At 34.3% G+C, this 25,500-nt stretch overlaps 1 long non-coding RNA gene across 2 annotated transcripts in view; it reads left to right on the top strand.

Annotated features, from left to right (window-relative positions):
* LOC141577438 (uncharacterized) overlaps positions 1 to 25,500 on the top strand; it is a 551,160-nt gene that overhangs the window by 192,763 nt on the left and 332,897 nt on the right. Inside the window, exon 3 of one of the 2 annotated variants that reach the window (XR_012506315.1) lies at positions 2,079 to 2,118. The exons of the other annotated variant lie outside the window; for it this stretch is intronic. This is a non-coding gene — a long non-coding RNA (uncharacterized LOC141577438). The remainder of the gene's footprint in view (positions 1 to 2,078; positions 2,119 to 25,500) is intronic. 2 annotated transcript variants of the gene reach the window in all.

Consider the following 25,500-nt stretch of genomic DNA (forward strand, 5'->3'; position numbering starts at 1 on the left):
AAAAGCCTTTGGCATTTAAATATTTCTTTTGACAGAGGTGTAATTAGGATGGAGGGGGTGTGTGATTGTGTGGTGTTTGCTACATAGACTGATATAGTTAATACATTCAGCCCCACTTTCCCTCTAAGATTACATTAAATATTGCTATCCTTTTGGCTTATTTCGGTGTAAATATAACCAAAAAATGAAAATGACAATCATTTGTACCTTTCACAAGAACCTTCTGGATTCTCAAGAATAGTTCACACATACATTCTGAACAATAATGAATCAGAGGTGATTAAAAAGGGGGAAAACCTTTTTCTGGATTTCAAATGTTTTCTTTGAAACCTGTTATGGAATACCCATCCATTGTATACTGGCAAATGCTAATTTACTGAACTGTCTTAGAAACCAGGCCCTTTCTGCTTCTTTCTTACATTAAAAAAGAGTAAATAATAGCCAGTAAGCTGACATTTTTCATGGTTACTAGAAAACATGACATTCTCCTTTGTTTTAACTTTTAAGTTGCTTCAAAGTACAATATTTGCTTCCTGTCAAGCTGAATATGTCTAATACATTTGCTGTATCACTGCTGCTGATGCACAGTACCTTGAATCTCCCTGAAACAGAAGGTTATGTTGATGTCAATCATTCATTTTTCCTGTCTGACACAAGATAAAATCAGATTTACTAATAACAGATGCACAACTCCTTGGCAAGCTGTCATGGAACCAGAAAAAAAAAAAAGAAAGGCAAAAATATGTCAGTGAAATCAAGTGGAGGTTAAATGAGTTGCCCCGTGCAGTGTCTTGTACCCCAATTACTGACGTGAGCCCTATAATGATTCCTGACATTATGAGAGATGTTGCAGTTGGCCAATGTTCTACTGTGGCCAGCTTTGTTGACCAGAAGAATCTTTCAGTTTTGAAGTTCTATATACACATTGAAAATTAACCTTAGACATTTTCAGGGAAAAATCAAGGGGAAAAAAACAATATGAGGTCTACATTTTTTTCTTAGAAAATTTTATTTTTTGGTAAAAGATGTTAACTTTTATCTTTGTTAAGCTTCATTATACTTTCAGCATACGGGTTTGCTTATTTTTGGCATAGGCTAGTGCATTCTACTGTTTGTCACTGAATATATAAACTTTCAGTTTCCCTGCCATATTTATTATTGCCTCTAATAGATGGGGTGAATCTAGCCTTCCAAATGTCTGTAGTTTCTGCAGTGCTTCCAACTCATGATGCAGAAGCCTCAGTTCAAAAAGACGGATGGATGGATGGATAGATAGATAGATGACTAAACTAGAGTCATCTTCTCTATTTCCATATTTTCCCTATCTTAGCCTTGCTGTTGTATTTTTCTTCACTCATGAAAATTTCTTCAAGAGTTTATTTTCCCTTTCACTTCAGTACAGTAGTCTCATTCTAAAATCTAAATTGAGCTGAAAATTCTGCTGCAGATCTAAGCAAATAATCCTCCTTTCTTTAGTGCATAGAATTTATTGTCAAATCTAAACAACTAAACTTTCCTTCATCTTGAGCTTCTAGCTTATGGTAAACTGTATTCATGTGGTAATAATCAGAAGAACTTACTATATTCCAACTGAAAATTAATTTTAAATAAGACAAGGGAACAAAAACATTCTGATGGACTCCAGTGGCTGCTCCAACTTAATCTTATTAGAGTAAAAAATTTAACCCATTTCAATTATGGTAGATAAGCTATCAAAACAATGTGAGATATCTATTTAAAGCTCAGATAAAGTATTATGTGGGTATTTGGATATGCATTTCTGGCATTTAGGGGAGAAAGCTGGGCTGAAAATGTAAATTGAGTAGTTTCCATCTTCTGTGAGGTAATTTAAAGACAGGCAATTGGAGGATGTAATGAAAGAGTGAGTATAGACTGAAAGGGTGTCTAAGACATGATCTTCAGAAAGCCTCGTGAATCAGCATTTATTATGGCTTTTTCAGTAGATGAGTAATTGGTCAATTGCCTAATCACTTTGTATCAAAAATTAAATACTAAAAGAATATGTTTTAGACTAGCTAATTTACTCAGTAAACTTTTTTTTTTTTTTTTTTTACCAGTTGGCAAATGGTTCAGAAGGGACTACAAAGGTGATTACAGGTATGAGAAAAAAACTTGTGGAAGAGATAAATGGACTTCGTTCATGTGACTCCTTTTGTCAGGTCCACCAATCATCTTTAACTTTGCATTTACCATTTCATACAACTGATTGGTCCCTCTTCCTCAATGTATTCTCTTTATTTGATGTCCAAGATACCAAAATCTTATGGTTATACTGCTACCAAGCTGGCCCCTTTCCTTTCCTTTTCTTACTCTTCTCTTTTCTCCATTCTCCTAACTTGTAGAATCCAAAACTCAATCTTTGGATCTCTGCGTATACTCAGTCAACTCCATTGGTCATCTCTGCTAGTCTCTTGACTGTAAATGCCTCAGATAAGCTTAAAAATACAGAAATTATATCTTAAGCCCAGGTTTCTCTTTTAGATAAACAATAGACTTGGATATCTAAATGCTCACTCACATCTTTACTTGAATTCAAATAGATATCTCAAACTTAACATCTAGACCTTCCTCGAACACTTGATCCAAGGGAAAACTTTTTCCCTTTCTTAGTTAATGGTAATTTTATTCTTCTGCTTGTTCAAAACAAATATATTTTAATCATGCTTGATGCTTTATTTTTCTCTCATATTCCACATTTTTCTGTAAGAAAATTCCCTGGGTTCTCCCCCGTCTGAATAAAGCCTGACTCATCACCTTCACTGCTACAAGCCTGGTCCAACTGCAAACATTTCCAACACAGTTTTAGCACTGCTTTCCTAACTAGACTCACAAATGACAAACTTCAAACTCTCTCTCCCTTCCCACTCTCTCTAAGAAAACCTTGTGTATCCTCAACCCAGCAGCTAGAGAAATCCTTTCAAAATATAACTTACTTCTCTACACAAATGTTACTTCTTAAATGAGAATAAGTATTTATAAGGAAATTCAAAGAATTCCCCCCAACATTTTTTACTATTCTTACCCCAATGTAGTTTTTCTATAGTGCTTATGATCTAGTATAACATATAATATACCTATATGTTGTTAGTACTATTTAGTTGTGTCTCTACTCAATAGAACTTAAGCTCCAGATAGACAGATGTTATAATAATTTATTCATTGTTGTATAATAAATGCATACTTTTATTCAATCTTTGTTGAATGAATAGATGAATCAATCACTCAGTCCATGTCTTGAAGGATGTGCAGTGTGTTTTTGGGAGCCATTCACCTGCTAATGGTTAGTCTGACATTTTGCCAACTTGATCTGCAACGACCATCTTCATGAAAGCACAGTCTCTATGAATTAGGCAAAAATGTTAGGTGACAACATGAAAGTGATGGTCCAACTAGTTCTCAGGAAATTACAGCAGGGGTTCAGGAAATGCCAACTTTGGTAACAATCGGTTGCAAGGAATGTTGAGAAAAGCCTCTGGTTGAAATTAGACAGATCAATATATAAAGTTTCAAAGTTATTGTCAAGTGAACGTTTCTCCAAATGGCTGAGCGGCTACCTTGAATGAGCTAGGCATTTACAGTAGTTACGCTGCATGCCTCCTGGTAGCGACATAATAGGGCAAACTTTGCAATTCTCTGATGATTCTATGCAATAATATAATCAATCAAAAGTGTTTGTTCCTACATTCCTTGTAATATGTACATAGTTTAGCATTGTTATTCAGTAACTAGGAAAAATGAATTTGTGTAGAAGCATGAATTCATTCAGTTTAAGAAACTTTCAGGGTTTTATACATGCAAAATGGTTATCTAGTACACTTCACAAAAGCATTAAAGTTTTATAAAATATAAATTATTTGAAGTTTTATAATATAGCATAGAGCTTTATCATTTAAAATTCCAATTAGATATATAATATTTTTTTGTTAATCACAAGGTTTCATTATGAAACAATTCTTTAAAAATAACTAATTAATATTGCTGCTTTGTGTTTATACCATCCTTTTCTGGTAACAGTAAAAGACTATTCCATCAAAGACTGAAAAAATATACATGGATTCATTTTTATTTAACTACATTTAGTATGGCAAGTAAAATGAAATTTTATTTCAATACATAAAACTTAGATATTTCTTCTCTGTATAAATTTTGTGAATGTTTTTAGAACCCACACAGATAATCCAGGATAATCTTCCCATAACAAATTCCTTAAATTAATCACATCTGCAAACTTCCTTTTCCCATACAAGGTAACATTAACAGGCTCCAGGATCTAGCCATCTTTGGGACAAACATCCCAAAAGAAAAACTTGATAACCTCAACAAAACATACTTGTAATTATGTTCTTATATAACCTTGCCTATAGCAGAGATGATGATTACTTTAATTTGATAGAATATTTTTAATCTTGTGTTATTTGTGAAAATACCTCAACAAAAATTTATAACTTTATTACTGACTTTGCCTCAAATGGAACATAAAACTCTTCAAGATTAATTTAAATATATATTTCATTTCAAAAAGTATGATTTATTACTTTGTATAAAATACTCAAAAATAGCTGGGCATAAATCAATACACAATGTCTCATACTAATATAAGTTGCTATGAGATTTAATTTGGCCACAATCTCCAGAACTCTCAATAATAAATTTTTTTTTCTGCTTAGTACAAAGATTGGATATTACATGCACACATATTTTTAGCCCATATCTTCATCTTTTAGAAAGTCTGGTTTGCTCTGGGAGAAAAAAAAATATCCAATTTTAAAACCATCTGGTATTTTGATTTTTGTTGTAAATTTAAGATTTTAATTCCTTACCTCTGCCTGCAGTTAAACAAATAAAAGAAAGCACAGGTTTTCAATTGAGCTTCAGCCTTTGTATTATTCTTTTCAATCAAAAAAAAAAAAAAAAAAGAAAGACAGAAAGAAAAAGAAAAGGAAACCATCTGCCTTTGCCAGCTGCTGGGATGCAGAGAAGATAATGGGATTCCTACATATGATATCTTTTTGTTTTTCTGGTTGAAGTTGTGACATTTTCAACTGTTCTCTTCAGGACACATCTGCTTCTCTAAGAGAACTGAAGCCCGTAGATGGTAAAAGGGTTGTCAACCTTGTATTAACACACAACTTTGAAAGCCTTCCATGGACATGCATAGCTGTATTTAAAAGTCTTTACACTATTTTATACTTTACATTTTAAATGCTATAGAAAAGAAATAGAAAATTACATAAAAGTGATTCATTTTATTTTAATGTCACTGCCATAAGCCATGCTCATTTAGTAAGCAAACATTTGTAAATACATTTACAGAACAATTTTCTTCATACCATAATTTTAGGGGGAGGATCTCAGAACCCTCAGAAGTTGTCTCCAAAACATGTTGATGTTTTCTGTATTTTTAAAATTTCTTTTTCATTTTTTATGGATGGAGATAATTGTTATTCTGAAATTGTTCCAAACCATAAAATAAAGTTTTGTTTGAAGGTGTGGCACTCTGATTACATAATTTTGAACCCTGATTGTTAAAATGGTACCACCCATAAATCAAATTTGTATATATTTTTTCATCTTTAGCATAGAAGTTGCCTATTATTTCACAATAGTCATGAAAAAAATTACCTTGATGCAGAACTTCCTTGTTCTTTTAAAGTTGCTTCTGGAGAGTTTTTCTCATTGTTCTGTGTACTGCTAATAGTTTCAAAAGATCTTACTTCCTTTTGGATGGCAACTTTTTGTTACAAGGAAGAAAAGGAAATGGAAGTTCTTGGTCCTGATGGTTCTGGGTCCTTCTAGAGATGGATTACTCTTAGAAGTGTCTTTGAACATGAGAAGTGATGGCTAATTCTGTGGCATCAAGGATATTAGGACATAAAACCCTCTGAAACCAACCAAACACTGAGGGCATCCACTTGAATAATGCTGCTGAAAGACTCTCTACCTCATTCCATAATTGTAATCTGAGTAAGAGACTGGGCCATCACCATTGAGCACTGGAACAAAATTTAGGGAAAAATTTCCTTTGTGTAAGTGACTCCCAGGTTTCCTTCCATTGCAGAAATTAGAATATACAGGAAGAGCACAGCAGTGCTTTGCCCCAGAGTCATCAGGTATAAGAAACAGAACATCAGCATGGAGGAACTTTCTCTGAAATGAAGAAAGAGTTAAAAATCAGCAAAGCTCTCAAACATTACAGGTAAATAGAAACACCACCACCAAAGAATAAGGGGAAATCATTACCTTTTCAGAAACATGCATTGTGAAAAAAAAGAAAGAAAAAAAATTTCTATTTAGAATTACAGATTCAAATGTTCAATTTAATCAAGAGTACATTAGACTTATGGAACTGGAGACATGATGGCAGATATCAAGGTAATTGTATGAAGAGAAAAATACTACTGAACTCAAGATTCTCCTGGAGGCAATAAAAACATTCCAGATACTTAGTGAAGAGGAAGCCTGATTTGGGAACTAGACATAGGAGAAAAAGGATAAAACAATCCCCATCAAAGTGTGCAAAGAGAAAAGGTAGACATATATAGTAAGAGGATAAAGATATATGGTCAGAACGTATATAAAGAAAGATTTAATTAACATAATTTAAAAAAAATAATATTCAGGTCTTCCTGGTAGCTCTTGTTATTTCCTTCAAAAACTACAGAACAATCAAACAAGTAAATTTGAATTAACTCAGTATAACTTAATGTCATATGAGGCTCAAATATAAAAATACTTGAAAGTAAATAAAATAACACCAAATCCTAGCAGTCCAAGCCTCTGTGGTAAGCAGAGGCACACTGAGAAACACTGCAAGGAACAGAGAATTGGAGATCTAGCAATAGATTGTAAGATTAGAAGAAAAAATGCACTCCTGTGTGTTTCTCCTTTATTCACACATTCATAATACTTCAGATGCCAAAATGTGTGGGTATTTTCCAAACAGTTTTGTGCAAGACCAGCAAGGTATCCTACTCTCAACTCAATTCTCACAATATCTACCTGGAAATAATGTCAGCTGCTGCAGGTTAAGTGCTCAGTATCACGAGAATGCCCACCTCCCATACACACACACAACTCAGAGGTCAATCATATATCCAGTTGCCTCCTAAATTGCTGGCTGACCAGCTATACATGGGGTTCTCATGACCCCTTCATTGGTTTCTTATTTGCCAGATAGTCTCCTAGAACTCAGGGAAACCCTTAAGTTTACCAGTTTATTATAAAAGGGTATATTTGAAGGAATGAACTGGACACACAGATGGAAGAGGTGCATAGGTGTGAGGATGTCAGGTGTGAAGGAAGGGGTGCAGAGCCTCTGTGCCTTCGCCAGATAAAACACCGTTTCAGTACCTCCATGTGTTCAGCATCCCAGAAGCCTTCTGAAGTCTGCACTTCTGCAATTTTATGGAAACATCATCGTGTAGGTGTAATTGATCATCAACTCAGTCTTCCATCTCTCTCCCCTTTCCAGAGGTGGTGGGATGGGTAGAAAGTCCCACACTACTAAGAATGGCTGGTCTTTCTGGTGACCAGCCCCCATCATGAGGCTATATTGGAGTGCTCACCCATATAGAAAGCTCACCCCATTAGATCAGAAGACACACCCTGGAAATCCCAATGGATGTAGAAGCTCTGTGCCAAGAACTGGGGGCACAGACCAATACTTACATCTGTTATTTCACAGAACCTCACTGAAGGGATTGTGGGGGTGGGGAGTGTTAACCTAAGTATCTTTGAAATAAATGAAAACTGTAAATCTAAATAAGCTGTACCAGTGCCCTTTCCTGTACTTTGTAAAGCTTTTTCTCATGAAGGTATGAGCTAAAAATTCTGAAATTATTGTATATGTATAGTGGGATGGAAATATTACAAAAATTGCTCGCAGATGGTGGAAGCCAGGTTTCTCACCATTGGATCAGGAAGTAATAGGTAAACAAGACGGAAAGCCTAGAATAAACCAAATCACATTGGAAGATGTAGATATAGTATGAACTCATGTTTAGTGTAATACAGTAATTTCATTGTTATAGTAAATTATATAATGTAATTTTATATGGTGAAATTTAAAAATAATATGCAACTTTAAAACCAGAAGATATAATCTCCTACTTCCTATAACTTTTATTCTAGTCAGAGGAGACCACAAGTCATTGGATTAGATTTTTCCTTAAATGAGCCTTCAGGTAGATAAGATTATAGTTAAGCTCATGTAACCAATGACACAAAACATACCTTGATATATTCAATGATTTCTCTAGATCCTTAGAAGTGTATCTTTTCTCTTCACACAAGAGAGTGATTTAAAATAAAGAAATCTTTAGCAGCAATCTAGTTAAACTTACCCAGATGAACAAATGAAAGTCCAAAGGAACTACAAGTATGACTTGTCCTTGGATAAACTGATCAGTGTGCTTAGTCATCCAGACTTTATTTCCTCATCTGTAAACTGGGAATAATATTAACCCTTAGCATTTATGGAAGCTGTGAGGATTACTTAGGTGGCATAATTAAAGTGTCAAGAACATTACCTGCTACAAGTTAATGCCAAATAATCTGTTTATTGTCTTTCTTCTTCCATTCCCAAAGCCCTTAATGTAACAGGCTAAAAATAATACTTCTTCAATGACCAGTATAGTGTATCTTTACAGAGAGATCACAACCACTGAATCTCCAATGAAAAATTTTAAAAAGAAAATAACAAAAAAGATTGTATTTCATTATCATTGCAATAATGTTTGCAAAAATAATACTATGGTTATATAATACGTGGAATGTAACAATGAACACAATGTCTTTTATCCATGGCAGTAAAGATTGTTATTTTCTTCCTGAAAGTGAGCACTAAGTCTGGTTCCTAGACTCGAGCTCACCCATCATGTTTTTTCTTAGCAATTGATACTTGGATATTTTTAGATTGTTTTGAAAAGTACTAGAAGACAGTATGCAGTGGAGTCAAGATTAGAAGTTGTCTGTCAGGATAAGTAGATGTCAGTTCAATGGATAAAATGGAACATAGTCCCCTAAACTTGAGAGCAATAATCCAGAATTATGTGGAGTCTGGAGAGATTTACCCAGAGCATTATGCCTTTAAATACTCTAAGAGCAGAAGATTGCCATTTTGTTTTTTGATCTTTCAGTTGTCATGACTTTCTTTGCTGTTAGCTTTTACTGGGGCTTATAAGAGGGTGAGTATTAACTGCTGACTGGGTTGCTGCTTTCTATTGATTGTTTCAATCTGTGACTCTTCCCTGTGTTGAACCAACAAGGAATGCAGCATTACGATTCCATGTTTACCAAAATTGCTTCTCAGCAGTTTAAGACCCTGGTTTGAAAAAGTCTGGTAAGAAAACTGACCTTCTTAAGTCTGGCACTGTCCAAAGACTATCACAGGCAGCTCTTTAACAGGGAAGAGGAATAAGATTGATTCTTCTATTAAAGAAAAAGGATCTCTGTTATCTTAAATCCAATATATTGTACATTGATGATATAGCAGATTTCATTTCTACTAATTTTATCTTCATCGAAAAAGAAGAAAGCTAAATTCTTTCCAAAGTAAATGAAACTGAGTCCTCTTTAAAATTATCATAGAAAAGTTTAGGTTGTTTTAATATAGCACAATGGAACATCAGATTCAGTAGTCCTGCCACAGGGAAAAAGTGTAAAAGAACTACTTATTGAATTAAAATGCTTTTGGTCCATGGCCTCACAGAACTCAGGAATTAGCTTGGACTTGTATGACATTTTATGGTATATAAAAGAATAGTCGGAATATGTACATTTGATTTTCATATTTGCAATCGAGATTTTTTTTTACTTTTATCAAGTTTTAGTTCCTTCATCTGTAAAATTGAGATAGCAACATCTACTTCATCATTTTGACTTAGAGACTGAATGTGACACTAAATATTTGAGTAAACTAGTTTACAGAAAGCACTAAATATGTATTTGTGGAATCTGAATCTGAAAACGGTGAACTTTTTATGGCTCTTTGTGGATATCTAATATTAAGCAGATTCATAAGTCCATATGCTATGATCCTTTTATTTCATGTTCAGTAAAACTGTTGATTCCTTGCACATTGATATTTGCATGCAGTGAATGTGGTATGTTGACAACTTGCTCTCCAAGCATAGTCTCTCCTCTCACATACAGTATTTATGAACTTATGAGATTGCTGATTAGATATCTTATCAATAGTTATATAAAATACTCTTTAATTAAATTAGAACTCTGCAGTTTAGGAAAATGTATATTATTCTAGAATCCAAGCTCCCATATTTATATTTTAGGTAATACCTTATACAAATCATGAACCTCTCTAAGGTTCAGTATCCTCACCAATCAATTGGAAATAACATCTAACTTAGTACCTTCACAGGTCTGTTGATAGGATACAATGTTATGTTGTATATCAAAGGAAATGGTGAATTATAAAAGAGTACACAAATACTTGGGTTATTATCATGATATAAAATTTAAAACTCTGTCTCAATGTAGATTTTTTTTTAAACTTTGTAAGATGGTAATTTGGGGCATGGATTTATGTATAGAATTCCTAGTGAAGGCTTCCAACAGTGTGTCTTGACAAAATTAAAAATTGACATTTAAAATGGTCCAAGAAAAGTGCTAGCCATTTAATCAGCACCAGAACACATTAGGGAAATAAAAATTCCAGCTTCTATGACAATGGTATTTATAAGACAGAGCAGCTCACACTTGCCAACAGGATCAGCGATGTTGAGGAATTACGTGTGTTCCTGCTGCAGAAGAGTATTGCAGATCCGCTACCATGTAAGGTGATGTTGGCAGTTCAGGGAAGTAAAAGATTAAAATTTGCACTGGATTATAAAGCAGCCAAGGAGTGGCCCCCAAATTAGCCTGGGGCAAGAAAAGGGCAAATAGGGTCATTGATGGGAAAGAAGAAAGAGGATGGTAGTTAAAAGGAGTTGTTGAATCCAATAAGAATCATTATTAAAGTTGCCCCTTGAACACTGAGTTTGAACTGGTGGGTTCACTTACACATGGATATTTTTTTCAGTAGTAAATGCTACAGTACTACAAGGGCTGTGGTTAGTTGAATCTGTGGATAAAGAGATCACACCTCAGATTTGGAGGGTGGACTATAAGTTATATGTGGATTAACCCCTGACGTTGTTCAAGGGTCAACTGTGTTATCATCATTATAATCATTACTTTAATAAGGAAGAGATTGAGCATGTGCCTGGATAGAAGGGAGAAAAGGTAGAGATAAGGATACCCATGAGGAATCAGGAGGCCAGTTACAAAAATAATCGAAAAAGGCAAATGCTGGGTTTCCAGAACTTGACCACCTGGAAGAGGCGATGTAGAAACAGAAACCTTGAGAGTCACACACCCATTACAAAATCTCATTGCTGAGAAAGGAGGTGGGACGGAAGGTATCACTGATCCTTGTGGGCCACAGGGAAATAATAGCCCCATGGGAAAGCCTGGTTCCTGTTCTGTCAGGAAGGAGCATCATGCAACATCTGGTGGGCCAGAAGTGGTGGGCACATCCCTAGACAGTGAACTTGGATTTCCAGAAGACACAGTTCAAAAATACAAGAAGAGAATGGGTTAGCTAGCAGAGTGGGACCAAGATATAACTGCACGTTTCTGTTTGGATGATGACACAGAAGCACACAGAAGGAAGAGCATGTGAAGATCTCAGGAGAAGACAGCCCAATATGGTGGTCATCTGCTTGTTCCTCTGTTTTCTAATCTTAGGAATCCTTTTTAGATATAAATTACTTTTGATTTATTTATATATCTATATCTTTATATTGTGCTAGAAACTAGATGCGTTTTATAGTAGTGTCTTGTCATTTGAGTTTAATCTAGCATTTGTCCTCTATGAATTCTCTTTTATATATTTAATGTTAGATATGTCTATTTAGTTTGTTTTCCTCCTTCATTTGTTCTTTGTTCATATCTGACAGTTATATTTGTAACTTATTTATGCTTTCTTGATGATATTATTTTTTATCACTGATAATGTTTTTTTAATCATATTTTAGAATCTTTGAAGTTTGCCCACTTATTTTCCTTTCCTCAAGGGCAAATCATTATTGAATGAGTTGTGTGTTTGTTATGATATTTCGTTTCCTTGTTTTAGAAAATTCTAGCTACTACCTGTCACTCACTACAGAAAGACATGGGCCATCAAAAAGTCCACATGAAGGAATAAGGATAAATATAATGAAATCACAATAGAAACAGAACAGTAAAAGTACATGATATCAGTGTGTTTGTTTTGTATTGCTTTGTAACAAATTACCATAAAATTAGCAGATTGAAACAGCACACATTTGTTGGCTTGCATTTCTCTAAGTCATAAGTCCACTTGAAGTGGCTGAGTTCTCTGGTCAGGGGACCACAGGTCCAAAGTCAAGATGGTAGCTGGGTGGAATTCTTATCTGGAGGCTCTGTGGAAAAGTTTGTTTCCAAGCTCTTTATTGGCAGATTTGTGCTCTTTGGGGCTGTAGGACCAAGATCTGTTTCCTAGATGACTGTCAGCCAAGCGCTGCTCGTAGACTCCAAAGACTACCTGAATTCTTTGCTGTATGTTCTATCTTCAAGTCAACAAAGGCACATTTCAATGGTTTGTGGCATTGAGTAAGGCACACCTAGATAATTTTCCTATTTTAAGGTCAACTGAATTGCAGCCTTAATTACATCTGTAAAAATGCCTTTACATCAATACCTAGGTTTGTATTTGATTGAATAACTGGTAGAATTTGTGTTAGCAATTTTGGGGACCATCCTATCTGCCATAATTAAATAAAAAGATAAAAATCTTCAACTGTACTTGTGATACATACCCACTTCTGTTCCCCCACCGAAACCACACAGCCAGCCTGCAAGCAATGACAACTTGGCTGCAGGAAACTTCTCAGGAAACTATCAACCCAAATTCTACAGTGAGTTTAATTATTACTTAATTTCAGGGCATATAAAGATATTTCCAATCCTATAATAATTAATGGAAGGCTTAGACTTAAGATAAAACTGAATTTCCTGTGGAAACTTTGCATTCCCTAATTAACCTCAAATGTATGCATCCACATTATGGATACATAGCAAAATTAAATACAGTGTTCTTATGTTTAAAAAGAAGAAACAAGATAAAAATGCAAAATGGAACACACATTCACTTTTTTTGCATCCTGAAACTCCAACATGATAATGGGGTGGCATTTTTTTTTTTAATGCATTACACCACTAAGACTTTGAGAACAAGAAAATTGATGACAGTGGCATTATGGAAACTACAAAGCAGATAGACTAAGAGGATTCATAAACAAAATCTGTATCTGGCAGAGGGGAAAACAAAGAAGGAGCTTAATTTGTATCTCAGAATGCTTGTAAATAGTAAGAACCTGGCATCTGAGTTTGAGGATAGGAAGTAAAGAGCTAGAAAACAGAAAGGGTGTTTAATTCTTGTTCAGAACAGGTTAAACCTATAACAGGTCAGGCTCCCTAGTAAATAAAAATTGACAATAATGTGTCTGAGTTGGTTCATCAGTTGTACCAAATATGGCACACTGATGAGGGATGTTGAGGATAGGGGAGTATATATGTGTGGGTGGGGAGGGCTATGTGGGAACTCTCTGTATTTTCTGCTCAATTCTACTGTGAACCTGAAACTGCTCTAAAACAATAAAGTCTACTAATGAAAAAAAAGAACCTGAGATAAAAATTTAGGTGCTGTTGATCTGTTGAGGAATTACAGCAGAATAGCAAAAGGAAAAGACTAGGACAAAATTGTGTTCTCAGGTAAAGTTTAACACAGACTGCTTCAGAGTTATTCTCCATTGAGGCAAGGGTGCCCACCTTTCATGCCTCTAAACAGTACCTGACACAGATCCATAGTTAATCAAATAGAGACTTCACTCTTAATGAAATTCAAATCATTATTGGGCAGACAAGAGCAGAGGAGTGTTCCAGAAAGAAACAACAACATGTGCAAAAGAGCAAACGTTAAACCACCTGTAGTGAATTTGGGAGAGTGTAGAAATTGCCTCAAAGATGTTACAAAGCAATATGAGATACAAATTATATTTCTAGTTGCATAAGATTCACTTTTAATTGCTTTGAGAATTGCTATGTACTTAAATATTATTTAAATGTAAAACAATCCAGAAATTTATTTAACACTTCCACTTGGCAAATATTTTTCTATAAAGTCTTATTTTCAAAGAAGTTATAGAAGTCTCATGAATGAAAAACATACTTTTTTGTCTATGCTGCAGTGTTTAACAATGCTTAACTTGAAAAGAGCAGAAAAAATATACTTAAAAATATAGATATCTAAAGGTTAGCTAAAGGCCACGCTGACATATAGAATGTTCTTATTCTGCCATTTTGACTCCACACTTTGGATTATACTATCTTGGGGAGATACTTCTCTCTTTCATTGCTGATTTTTGTAGAAATCAAGTGAAATTTAGCAACATCACTGTATACCAGTTCCTGAACCCATTTCTGTTTTAACATTTATTATTGATTTACAATCATTTTACAATGTTGTGTCAAAGTCCAGTGTAGAGCACAATTTTCCAGTTATACATGAATGTACATATATTCATTGTCACATTTTTTTCTCTGTGAGCTACCATAAGATCTTGTATATATTTCCCTGTGCTGTACAGTATAATCTTGTTTATCTATTCTACAATTTTGATATCCCAGTCTATCTCTTCCCATCTCCTGCCCCCTTGGCAACCACAAGTTTGTATTCTAGTCTGTGAGTCTATTTCTGTTTTGTATTTATGCTTTGGTTATTTTTTTGTTTTTTTTTTAGATTCCACATATGAGCGATCTCATATGGCATTTTTCTTTCTCTTTCTGGCTTACTTCTGTAACTTAGAATGACATTCTCCAGGAGCATCCATGTTGCTGCAAATGGCATTATGTTGTCGGTTTTTATGGCTGAGTAGTATTCCATTGTATCAATATACCACATCTTCTTTATCCAGTCATCCATTGATGGACATTTAGGCTGTTTCCATGTCTTGGCTATTGTAAATAATGCTGCTATGAACATTGGGGTGCAGGCATCATCTTGAAGCAGGGTTCCCTGAACCCATTTTTAACTCATCTGATTATCACATTAATGGTTTTAGTTGCCAAATAGTGTTTTCCCAAAATTTCTTCAGTGTAAGTACACGTGTATGTCTTCATGCTAACTTTGAACAAAATATAAAAAGAGCTTCCCATGTTCAATAAACTCAGAAAATTTTACTGTGTGATTAACATCAAATTACAAAACTGAACACTAGATCAGCAAGTTAAAATAAAAGCATGTTTAAGGAATTTCCTTTCCCTTTGCATTCTATACTTTTATCTTTCTTGGATACATTTAGAAATTTATTAGCCTGTTTTCAGGAAGTCCAAGCACTTATAATAATGGAGAATTGAGTTCAGTTTAAATCATAAACACTGTTGAGTATCTTGTTCATAATTACATGCATAGTAGTGACCATATTGGTGTGTATGGAGTATTTGATTTATTGATCAACACATAGCAATTTATTAATATTTTGTATATGCTGGTACAATCATTCCAATTAAAATGAGAATATGAATTAAAAATTCCTTATAATTTATGTAGTGAGTATCAAATTGTTTTCTGTAGAACTTTGGCATATTTTAGAGGTATAGCAAATATCTGAAGGCTGATAATGAAAAAGCACTCAAAATATTACTTAAAGAAAGTGACTACATGAGGTATAATGGAAGAGCTGCAGAAGTCTATCAAGCCCTGGGCCACAAATTCTGTACTAACCATCTCTAGGGAGTGAACTGTGTGTCCCCCTCCTGCCCAAATTCATACATTGAAGCCCTAATTTTCAATATGATGACACTTGCAAAAGGGGTCTTTGAAGATAATTAGGTTTAGATGAGATGATAGGATGGCATCCTCATGGTGGAATTAGTGCCCTTTTAAAGATATCAGATATCAGAGCATTTGCCATCTTTTTCTCTTTCCTCATAACATGAGGACACCGTGAAAAAGCAGCAACCTACAAACCCAGGAAGAAAACCCTCACCAGAAGCCAACCGTGTTGGCATCTTGATCCTGGGCTTCTGGCTTATTGAACTGTGAGAAAAATGCATTTATGCTATTTAAGCTGCCGAGTCAAAGCTCTTTTGATAGGGCAGCCTGAGCAGACAATGACAACCATGTTTAATGAGGTTCCTGAAGTTAGAGCCTGAGCTGACTTATTATCCATCCAATGGTGAGTTGGTTCAAATATCAAGATAACGTATCTTTTCTGTTCAACTATGTGAATCTTGAGGTTCTCTACTTCATATTTTTCATAAGGCAGTTGCAAATATGGAACATAAAATTGTTCTCTTAATAAAACACTTGCTACATAAACAGGAAACAAAAGAGATGTGTTTAGTCCATTAAAAAAAATACACTACCCTACAGATTGACAAATTAAAGTAGAATGTGTTCCTGACATATTAATGTAAAGTAAGAAAAAAAATGTGTAAAGGTGTTGTATAAATGAATTCAAATTATCAGAGATAAAATCTTTATATGTTCAGGATTCAGTTATTTGAAATGCTACACCTAGAGAATATAGAATTTTACTTTTGACAGCAAATGGTCCTGAGCTGATACAAATACATCTGTTAAAGAAACTCCACTTGTTAAATATCTCTCCAATATAATTTAATTTGGCAAATTTCTTGAAATTGCTTATGTCTTTAACAAGCTGGCAATGCAAGCTGACACTGTTACTATATCACAACTTTAGATAAAATTCAGATTTAGTTTTATGCCTGAGTTAGAGCATGAAAAATAACTTGTATTGAATTATTAAAAACTCTGATTTTTAAAATGACATGTTCAAACATTTCTTAATATTATACGTTGATTGATCCTGTTCTGCCATGTGCTTGCAGACAGTCCACAGTGTTTACATAAGCTCTTAAAGCCTCAGTTTCCTCACTTATAAAACAGGACACTAATGTGGGCTTTAATTTTCAAGTTTGTGGGTGAGCGTATGTTTGTGTGTGTGTGTGAACACCTCCTAGATCAAGACATAAAATGATCCCAACAACTGCAAGGACTTTGATGTGCCTTTTCCCTCCACCCAGAAGTACTCACTACTTTATCTCCTATCAGTGTCCATTACTTTTTGCCCTTTTTTGAACCTCATATAGACAGAATTATATTTGCATTCCTTCATTTATCATTACACATATAAGATCATCTGTGTTGTATAAAACCATGGTTTTCCTTTTTTATAGTTGAGTAATATTTCATTGTACAGATATACATCAGTATTTTTTTTTCTATTTTCATATTGACAGAATTTTAAATTTTTTCTGTTTTGGCAATTCTCAATGAAACTCTTAGGAACCCTCTCATACATGTGTGTTGGTGGACATTGTCATTCATTCCTCTTGGGTATATGTTTAGGAGGGCATTTGCTACACCTTGTGTAGGTGTATGTTTTATTTGAATGGTTGAATGGTTGAATCAATTTGTATTTCCACATCATGCAACAAATCGCATCTCAGGCTAAGTCTGACCCAGAGTGAGATTTTCACATATATTGAATTAGTGTCAATTTTTTTTAAATCTCATGTTCTCCAATGAATTAGAAAATTCAACCCATTCATCTAGGTAGGAGGAGGGACTAGCCATGTAAATAAAGAATTTTTGTTCTGGATAACTAGCCTATAGGTTCTACCTTCACACATTGATATGTGGGGTCTCTGATTTAATATTGTCCTTTCAGATTATCATGGGATGCTAGATCATGCCTTTAAAAATCTAAACTTTAGGTTTTATGAAGAAAATATCAGAAAACACATATTACTCAGTTTTCCCAGCAATAGTCCTATTTACAAAGGACTTCTACTTTGTTCAGACTCTAAAGAATATTTTGTTTTAACTGAGGTCAAATCTGTTATGTTGACAAATGATGATGTTAATTTCATCCTGCCTTCCAGTGATCCTTTGTCATGAGTGGGAGGGGAAGCCACATATACAAACGTTCCCTTTTATCTGAGCTTGTTAGTTCTATTCTGGAATTAACATCCATAACTGAGACAAGTCAGTGCAGGGTGTTCAGTTCAAGAAATGCTGAAGGTCATCTAATTCACAGTCTCCCCACTCACCGGGTTTCTCGAAGGAAGATCATTTTTCTATTGTAGATTTCTGTCTCAGAATATAGTAAAATAGTGACTTTTTCTTATGCCATAGAATGCTGTCTGCTATTTTGTTCGGTGTAAAAATTAGCCAGAAAAACAAATGCTTCATCATTATGTTGTTTCAAAACTTTTTAAAATCTGTTTCTTCAAAGTTTGTATTACTTGAGTTTTCAAAGTTATTATAATATTTATCGTATTAAAAATAATACGTAGTCATTACGTACCCCTGGACACAGTAATTTTATGCTCTTCTACCTATGTAAATATGGTAATTTTTCACTGCACTAGAAATTCATCTAGAGGCTTAAGCACACAGTTTACAGTAAAAGGTAGGTGTACTTAAAAAAAAATCAGTTCTAAGTAGATTCACAAGACAAGGCTTCCAACATCGGGAATCAACAATATGCTTGGAAATAGAACTTGATGATAAAGGATTAACGTCATCACAAGACACATTTTTAAGCAAGCCCTTTAAGGATAGTTTGAAGTCTTCAAGTTTGGAATGTTTCTTAGAAGAGCAAAGGTGAATACCTATGGAGACTTAAAGAAAAGCAGTTTTCTTGATAAGTGATAGTGTTAAATACATCATGTTATGATATATACAGGATTAAGATGTATCATGATGGGCAGTATCTAAACAGATGTAACAAGTGCTTTGTAAACCCAGTGTTTCCATCTCTTTGACACTTAATACATGGGTAAGATTGAGTGAAAACCCAGTGGCAGATGGGCAGATGGACCCATTCATTTCTGCCCCAAGTTTCTTCATTGGCTTCTGCCTGCCTGTTCTGGATGCATTTTCCTGTTCTGTTTTTGAGGAGATTCCTTTTCCTCTGAGATAAATAAAAACATGGAAAACAACCCACAGTCTTAATTTATAATACAAGCAAAAAAAGAGAAAACTTTCAAAACACACACACAAGGATTTTGTTTGAGTAACAGAATTTGCTTAAAGCTTTTACTTAAAGCAAAGCTTATAAGAGGAATTGTTGGTTATATTAAAACCTTACGAGAAACCTATTAATATTATTAGATACTCATGCTTTTAGATTTTCTTTGGGAATTCTGCTGTGTTGTTTAGCTACCCTCTCTCTCTTCTTTCTCCCTTGAGAAATGAAATTTGATGGCCTTGCTTTTTCTTCTCCTTCATTTTTTATCCCCATGTAACCCTAAATTCTTATTAATATAATTAAATACATATACACACATATCTGTATATGTATTTCTCTAGCAACTCATAATTCATGCCATCATCACAGCATCATTTATTCCAAGAAATGTTCTTTTTGTTTTTCTAAAAATTTTTTTCTGTGAGATTGTCTACCAGATATTGAAATACTTTTTCTTATGCTGCTAGAATCGTATTTCTTATTAGATAGTAAAACTTAAAATTAAGATAATGTTTGAGTTCAGAAAAATTTTAAAAGATTAAAATGAAGAGAAAACATACATGACTGAGAATTTCCATGCCAATTGCCCATTATTTATAGGAAAAATGGAATGACCTACATCTCCAATCAGATAGATGTGGATTATCCTGTTTTTCTAATAAAGTAGTGGCACAGAAGCCTCGGTCAGGTGTTCAGTTTTAACTCTCTTCACCATTTGTTTGTATTTGCTATGTCGTGTCAGCAATGCATGTATGTTCTTACCTGTGGATAAATGGCAAAATGAAGAGGATATCATTTTGTAGTTTCTGTTGCAATATGGCATTTTCTATTCTTAAGACTCCCCACAAGCTATTTGCGAGAAGGCAGCAGTGTGAACAGACAATTCTCAGACCATCAGTTAGTCTGCACTAAAAGGTACATGTGAAACGAGTTCAGCTATTAACTTTGTCACAACATGACACAGACAAGTTTTAAATGGATCAGGAAAACATGTCTGGAATATTTTAAATGCTATTCAGGCACTCTACCTAACTCTCCTGGCACATGTCTTCCAGGAGATAATAAATGTTAGTGAGTTACGGTGATCAGTGGACTTTAGAAATGTAGAGCATGCTTACAGTTAACCATACACTGTGTGAGTTAGTTTCTGTTTTTAGGATGGCCTCTTCATTTTAGTTTCATAGTGACATCATGAGCAATGATCCTTTTAAGAAGTGAATTAAAAGAGCATTAAAGGTAGGAAGCTGTTTAACTTGGAATTTCTATCTAAGCAAATAATGATTTGCCTGGTGAAATGGTTTCAAGTCATGGTAGCAGCAAAGCTAACAGGAGCTTCAGGGGCCTCTAACAATCTGAATTTTTGTTTGTAGGTATATGAAACCATGAGACAGTCACATTTAAGTAGTCTTGTCTCCTTAGGCTACTCTAGGCTTTGACAGATTCTTGAACTTGACTTGTTTTTGGTGACCTTTACGGTTTTGAGTAGTGCACTGGTCAGATATCTTGCAGAATGTCCTTTCACAGGGACATATTTAATGCTTTTCTGATGATTATTATTTAGAAATTGTCTGGTTCCAAACAGAGGATTTATCTTTTCTCTATTATTCATCTGTTTATGCAATCATTTATTACCAAAGTAGAAATAATGAAAATTTATTTTATACTTTGAGTTCTAGTTAGATAAAGCTATATTTTATCACTATAGTTGTTTTAGTTTGGGCCATTGAGTGTTCTTTCAATTTGTTCCCAAGTTCCTTTGCTATACCTCAATCATTGGGGATATTTTTTCATTGTTGATTTTTAATCTTTATTAATTTACTATTTTATTGATAATGACTTACTTTATATGTAGCAACATCATGTTATCCTGTGCTTAAAGCTCCCTAAATCATGTTTCAAATAAGGCAACCTACTTTGATCTATGTATTAGAAACCCTAGTTAGTTTTTGTAAAAATTCATTCTAATAAGAAGACAACATGATACCAAATTTTTAAATATATAATATGGTATTATTAACAATAGGGACAATGTTGCACAGTAGATATGTAGAATGTATTCACTTTGCATAATTAAGACTTCATGCCCATTAGTTAGTAACTCACCATTTCCTCCAGCCTCAGCCCCTGGCAAACACCACTACTTCTGATTTTATGAGTTCGGCTATTTCAGATACCTCATGTAAGTAGAATCATGCATCATTTTTCCTACCTTGACTGGCTTATTTCACTGAGCATAATATATTCAAGATCCACCCATGTTGTTGCATATTGCAGGATTCCTTCTTTTTTGAGGTTGAATAATATTCAGTTGCATGTCTATAAAATATTTTCTTTAATATTTGTCTGCCAATAAAGACTTAGATTGTTTTCATATCTTGGTTATCGTGAAAAGTGTTGCAGTGAACTTTGGAGTACTGATATCTCTTCAAGATTCTGATTTCAAGCCTTTTGCATCAGTAACCAGAAGTGAGATTCTTTTGTAATTGGATGTCCATTTTCTTCAGCATCATTTGTTGAGGAGACTATTCTCTCTGCATTGTTTGTTACTGATAGCCTCATCAAAGATCAGTTACCCAGAAATGTGTAGATTTATTTCCAGGTGGCTGTCTATTGGTCGATCTGTCTGCCTTTATGTCAGTATCATTTGTTTTAATTACTGTAGCTTTGTAACATATTTTGAATTTAGACAGTAAGATACTTCCCACTTTTATCCTCTTCTTGAAGTTTGTTTTAGCTGTTGATGGTTTTTTGTAGTTCTGTATGATTTTTTATATTTTTTTTTAATTCTGTAGAAGGCTGAGGTTGTTAATTATTGGAAAATTTTTTTGTTTTTGTTTTTGTTTTAAGAATTTCCTTATTTTCTGGCAGTTCAAAATGTTTCAGGCCTATTTGTATAATTCCTGTCCCCCATTAGAACTGGCCATTGCTCCATGAAATAATGGTTTATTTTGTAGGATTATGATACTAGAAACCGAGATCTCAGTGCTGGATGTGCTAACTTCTCCTGGGATGATTTTGCCTCCAGGTCTTCTCAATGACAGAGCATGGAAATATATTTGAGTATACTAACCTGTATATATACTTACATTTGTATTTATTTCTGTGTGTTAATTTTAAGCTAAACATGAGCTCACAATGATTTCTTCAACTCTGAACGATTACCACATGAATCATTCTATCTTCTCCTTGTTCTTCTGTAATCTTCCATGCCACTGGTAAGACATTTAGGTTTGATCATTCATTTCTTTGGTTCTTTGATTTTTCAATTCCAGAGTGTATTTGAATTTTTATTCTGTATCCACATGTGGGAAAAAAGCATACTAGAGTATAATGCTTATGTACTGTTATATTTCTTTAAGTTTTATACATTCCACTCATTTAAAAAGTTACTTATGTCGGTACCTTTTCCCCTACTTTCTACAGTGACGTTCTGTCATAGATTCATAATATAGATTGTCTTGTCACATTATACATTGCATTTTAGGGTTTTTCCAGGTTTAATTTGCATACATTAAGATTCCCTTTCTGTTCTTGTGGTGTATTCTATAGGTTTAGACAAACCTGTTGTGACATATATCCATCTTTACAATGTCATACAGTTTTTTCACTGCCGTAAAAATCCTCTGTGCTCCACCTGTTCACCCCTCCCACATCCCCAACCTCTGGCAACCACTGTTTCTGTTTTTTGTTTTTTTTTTTATTTTCTTAATTTTGGTTTTTCTAGGATGTTATATAGTTGGAGTCACATAGTATGTACCCTTTTCAGATTGGCTTCTTTCGCTTAGGAATATTCATTTAAAGTTCCTCCGTGCCTTTCTATGGATTGATAGCTCATTTCTTTTCAACACTGAGTAATATACCATTGTCTGGATATACTATAGTTTATGTATCCAGTCTCCTACTGGAGGACAGCTTGGATGCTTCCAAGTTTTGATAATTATGAATAAAGCTGCTATCAACATCTTTGTGCAGGTTTCATGTGGGCATAACTTTCAGTTCCTTTGGGTAAATACCAGAGTGTGATTCCTACATTGTATGATAAGAGATGTTGAGTTTTTAAGAAACTTCCAGCTGCCTCCCAAAGTGACTGTATGTTTTTCATTCCCACCAGCAATGAATGAGAGTTCCTCTTGCTCCACATCCATGATGGCACTTGGCGTTAGTAGTGTTCTAGGTCTTGGCCAGTGCAGTATGTATGTAGCAATATCTCATTGATGTTTTAATATTCATTTCCTTGATGACAGATAATATGGATTATCTTTTTGTATGTTTATTTGCCACCTGGAAGTCTTTGATGAGGTATATATTAGGATCCATGGCATATTTTTTAATCAGTTCATTTCCTTGCTGAGTTTAACAGTTCTTTGTATATCTTGATAACTGTCTTTTATCAGATGTGTCTTGAAAATATTCTTCCTAGTCTTTGGCTTATCCTCTTATTCTCTTGACATTTTATTTTTTCTAATCTGTGCATTCAGTGCTATAAATTTCTTTCTAAACAGTTTTCTCTGTATCCCATACATTTTCATAAGTTGTATTTCCATTTCTATTTCGTTCAAAATATTTTTAAATTTATCTTGGGATTTCTACTTTGGCCCATCTGTTATTTACAAGTGTGTTATTTAATCTCCACATTTTGGAGGTATTTTCCAGTCATCTTTCTGTGACTGATTTCTGTTTCATTCCATTGTGGTATAAGCACAGGTTTTGCATGATTTCTCTAATTTTAAATGTGTTAACTTGTGTGTTATGACCCAGACTCTGGTCTGTCTTGGTGAATGCGCCACGTGAGCTTGAGAAATACATGGCTTCTGCTTTGTTGGGTGAAGTAGTCTATAGGTATTAATTATAAACAGTTGACTGATGGTGTTAAGTTCCACTGTGTCCTTACTGATTTTCTGCCTGTTGGGCCTGACCTTTTCTGATAGAAAGGTGATGCACTATTGACAGTGGGTTAATCTATTGCTCTTTGCAATTCTATTAGTTTTTGCATCACATAGTTTTATACTCTGTTATTAAATACATTCACATTAAAATTGTTATTTTGTCTTGAAAATTGGCCCCTTTATCAGATTGTAATGCTCTTATTTAACACTGTTAACTTTTCTTGCTTTAAAGTTGGCTCTGAGTAAAATGAACATAGCTCTTTCCACTTTCTTTTGAATGATATTATCACCATATATTTTTCTTGATCCATTTACTTTTAATCTATGTGTGGCTTCATATTTAAAGTGGGTTTTTGTAAACAACATAATGTTGGGTCTTTTTCTTTATTGAATCCAATATTCTCTTTTAATTGGTAATTTTAAACTACTTATATTCAAAAATTATTGATATTGTTGGTTTAATAGCTGTAATTTTTTTACTGTTTTCTATCTTTTGCCTGTCTCCTTTGTTCCTATGTTTGTCTTCCATGCTTTGCTTTTTGTGGTTTTAATTGAACATTTTATGTGATTCTATTTTCTCTCTTTTTTAAAGTATATTAGTTCTCTTACTTTAGGGAAAAAAAAACTAGGGGGTAGGATATAGCTCAGTGGTGGAGTGCATGCCTAGCATTCTCAAGGTCCTGGGTTCAACCCCTAATACCTCTATTAAGAAAATAAGTAAACATAAGACAAGATACAATAAACCTCCTAGAAGAAAATAAAAGCAAAACATTATCTCATATACATCTCAAAAATGTTCTCCTTGAACAGTCTACCCAAGCAATAGAAATAAAAGCAAGAATAAACAAATGGGACATAATTAAACTCACAAGCTTCTGCATAGCAAAGGAAACCATATGCAAAACAAAACAACAACCTACAGAATGGGAGAAAATTTTTGCAGATGAACCGGCAAAGGCTTTATCTCCAAAATAGATAATCATCTCACATGACTTAATAAGAAATAGACAAACAACCCAATCCAAAAATGGGCAGAAGACCTAAACAAGCAATTCTCCAGGGAAGAAATACAAATGGCCAATAGGCACATGAAAAAATGCTCAATATCACTAATCATCAGAGAAATGCAAATCAAAACTACAATGAGGTATCCCCTCACACCAGTCGGAGTGGCCATCATTCAAAAGTCCACAAATGACAAATGCTGGAGAGACTGGAGAAAGGGGAACCCTCCTATACTGCTGGTGGGAATGCAGTTTGGTGCAGCCACTGTGGAAAACAGTATGGAAATTCCTCAAAAGACTAGGAATAGACTTACCGTATGACCCAGGAATCCCACTCCTGGGCATATATCCAGAAGGAACCCTACTTAAAAATGACACCTGCACCCCAATGTTCATAGCAGCACTATTTACAATATCCAAGTCATGGAAACAGCCTAAATGTCCATCAACAGATGACTGGATAGAGAAAAGATGGTATATTTATACAACAGAATACTATTCAGCCAT

Source organism: Camelus bactrianus, chromosome 4, assembly GCF_048773025.1.
Source record: "Camelus bactrianus isolate YW-2024 breed Bactrian camel chromosome 4, ASM4877302v1, whole genome shotgun sequence".
NCBI classification, from domain to species: Eukaryota; Metazoa; Chordata; class Mammalia; order Artiodactyla; family Camelidae; genus Camelus; species Camelus bactrianus.